Here is a 3,537-nt window from a genome sequence, read left to right on the forward strand (position 1 = left end):
ATAAGGGAAACCATGGGACCTATGTTTCTTTGGGCCTGGCTTACTTCACTTAATATAATTTTTTCCAAGTCTTTCCATTTCCTAACAAATGGAGCAATTACAATTTTTGAATCATTTGTATACTCAACATTAAAATTTTTTTCCTTCTAGCTGGTCTACTTAGTTTCATAAGGGAGTAATTTCCCAAATGTTTTGTGAATCTTTATTGGTATTATCTGCTGAAAGTTGAGCTGATTAGAAACTGTATATATAAGAACTCATCAACTGTTCAGCATCCCTGAAATAGTAAAGTGAACAGTCTGACATTTAGAAAATATAATTTTATTGTTGTTATTATGGTGTTGTACAAAGGGGTTATGATCTCCTAAGTTATATTTCATTTTTGGACGTCACCATTCTTTTGCTTTCCCCCAGTTTCCCCTTTCCTGTTCCTGCCCACAAGTTGCATAGTTCATTTAACATATAGTGTATACTGAATAGACTATGCCTTTGTTTACCCTTCTTCCCTCCCTTTCTACTCTCTTTGCCTCCCCCAAAGAAAAAGCAAAAAGAAACACCGCCACCACCACCAAAAAAACCCCTACCATATCACCATTTCCTGAAATTTGTTTCTATAAATATTTAAAATGTTCAGAGGAGTTATACCTTTGGGTTCCTCCTCTATGTGTGAATGACTAGAGTCCCTTATAGGTTATCATGTCCAGTTTTATTTATGTCCAGTTCTAGCTTCCATATATGACACAAAAAATGCACCATTTATTTCTCCAAGTTTGGCTTACGTCATCTACCATCATTTGTTCTAGGTCCATTCATTTCCCTGAAAATAATGTAATATTGTTCTTTCTAATGGATAAGTGAAATTCCATTGTGTATACATATCACATTTTTAATCTATTCATCTATTGTAGGGCATTTGGGCTATTTCCATAACTTGGCTACTGTGAATAATGCAGCAATGGACATGGTTATACAAGTGTCTTTTATGGTATCCTGACTTGCAATGTTCTGGGTAGAGGCCCAAGAGCAGTATCAACTTGACACTTTTTAAGCAACAGTCTTCTTAAGATATAATCTATATGTCTTTCAATGTATGTTTAAAATATATGTCAATAGTTTTTTAGCATATTCACAGATCGTGTGTCACAATCATTCATCAAAGAACCTCTTACTCCTAAGCCTCTCTCCCCTCCTTCCCTAGGTCCCTCAGCCCTAGATAAGGACTAATCTTGTTTCTACCTGTAGATTTGCCTGTATTGGATATTTCATGTAAATGAGTTATACAATATGTGGCCTTTTGTAACTAACTTCTGTTTACATAGGATAATGTTTTCAAGGTTCATCAATGTTGTAGCATGTGTCAGTATTTCAGTTCTTTGTATTGCTGAATAATATTAAATTGTAGGACCAGACCACATTCTATTGTTTCTACTGAATGTTTGAAAAATACTGTGAACATTTGTGTACAGGTTTTCAATTCTCTTTCGTATATCATATGGTAACTGTGAGTTTAACTGAGAACTTGCTTGTTTTTCCAAAGTGGGTACACACTTAAATCTCCACCAGCAATGTAGGAGTTCTGATTTCTTCACTCTTAGTTATAATAATAACCCGTTTGTATGGTAATGACATATATCTTCTTGCTTACAGCCATCCTAGTGGGTGTGAATTCATATCTCCTGTGGTTTTGACTTGCATTTTAATGATGGTTCAGCCTAACTTTTGTTGGAAGCTTCCTAACTGTAAGCTTGTATTCATTTTTTTTTTGAGAGGACTGGGTTTTTCTAAGGGAATCTGCCCAACTCCAGATAGAGGAATTACCTCTGTTTAATGAGCAATTTGTGTGTGTGTGAGGGGGGGGGAGAGTAAGGGAAGGAGCGAGAGAGGGGGAGAGAGACAGAGACAGAGACATAGAGAGAGACAGAGACAGAAAGAAAGACAGAGAGACAGACTGACAGAGAGACAGACAGACAGAGAGAATCCTGGGGTTTAAACTCAGGACCTGGATGCTGTTAGCTTTTTCACACTCAAGGGTGGTACTCTACCACTTCAACCACACCTCCATTTCTGGCTTTTTGCTAGTTAGTTGGTGGTGTCTGCCTTTGCTGCCCATGTTGGCTTTGACAAATCTCAGCCTCCTAAGTAGCTAGGATTTCAGGTGTGAGCCTCTAGTGCCCAGCTAATATGCTTTTCTTTTCTTCTTTCTTTCTTTCTCTTTCTTTTCCTTTTTCTTTTGGTGCTTAATTGGAGATAAGAGACTCGTGGACTTTGCTGCTCAGGCTTGCTCTGAACTGTGATCCTCAGATCTCAGCCTTGTGAGTAGTTAGGATTGCAAGCATGAGCTACTAGTGCCGGCTAATATGTCATTTTTAATCTTCTGTTAATAGTATTATAATTCACCACCGCTTTTCACTGTGTTTGGTAGTTCTAAAATGTGAAGACTCTCTTGTCCTTCAGTATATATAACTCTTGTCTTTTGGAGGAATGAGACAAGATACCACCTTAGTTTGGTGGGAAACTGGGCATCAAGCTTCTCCTTACACAGGCACTTAATCATCTTCTTGTTTTCAGCTCCCACTGTACCTTTACCTTGCCACACTCTATCTTCAATGGAATCTAGAGCTTTATTTTCTTTAGTTTCAGACAATGGAGCTAATTATTTTTAGGTTTAAACACTCAAAGAAAAATATTTCAAATACTCACAAAAGTACACAGAATAAGCAGAGCAGAACTTTTATCAAAAGCATCATTTTTTAAAATATTTTGATCCATAGTTGGCTGAATTCTTGATGTGGAACCTATGAATATGGAAGGTGGGATGTGCTTGCTTCAGGGAAAGCAATCCTGAAGCTTGTAGAATTTTCTGATGTTAAAAAACCAGGAAATGGGAGAGTATATTTAGCATACTAGGCAGTTTAGCTCCTGGTAATTGGCATCCCTGTTATTTAAACTGAGATGTTTTTGATCAAGTTGGACATACTGTGAGTAGATTTCTTTCCCCAAGATATGAGGTAGTGAAAGTCTCTGGAGAATCATATCACTGAACTGATAGGTGAGTTTTCTCCAGATTTTGATGATTTCTTCCATCCATGTATTCCTCAAGGCTCTGGCCATTTTCTGATAAGTCATGGTCTTCCTTTTCTTTTTCCCAAAAGTTCAGCAAGTTTTTCTTTGTTCTTTGATATAAACAGAAAATTGTCTTTATCAACCCACTCAGGATTGTACAAGGATTTGTGAAGGTATTCAAATAAGTCTCAGCTTCTTACTACCTTTCCCCTCTTTTTGCTGGAAATTAACAGGTGACACAATTGGTTTTCAGTTATGTTCCACAGAGATTGATAACTATTTCCTTAAAAGTGTAAGTCAGCATCACTGTTTATGACAGCTCTCCAATCCTGGACAGGCTCCTCTGTAGGTAACATTGTAGGTCAACCAAAGTAGTTGGAGATCCCCAGTTGAATGTTGCCTCAATATATCAAAAGCACCTTCAAATGCTTGACCCAACTTGTCTTGCTCAACACAAATCAGGCTTCACTAGTA

General features: G+C 37.3%; 1 pseudogene; it reads right to left on the reverse strand.

Moving 5' to 3' along the window:
• Positions 1-2,895: 2,895 nt before the first annotated feature.
• LOC105987884 lies at positions 2,896-3,419 on the reverse strand (annotated as a pseudogene).
• Positions 3,420-3,537: the final 118 nt, after the last annotated feature.

The sequence above is a fragment of the Dipodomys ordii genome, unplaced genomic scaffold (assembly GCF_000151885.1).
Source record: "Dipodomys ordii isolate 6190 unplaced genomic scaffold, Dord_2.0 Scaffold45, whole genome shotgun sequence".
Classification (NCBI taxonomy): Eukaryota; Metazoa; Chordata; class Mammalia; order Rodentia; family Heteromyidae; genus Dipodomys; species Dipodomys ordii.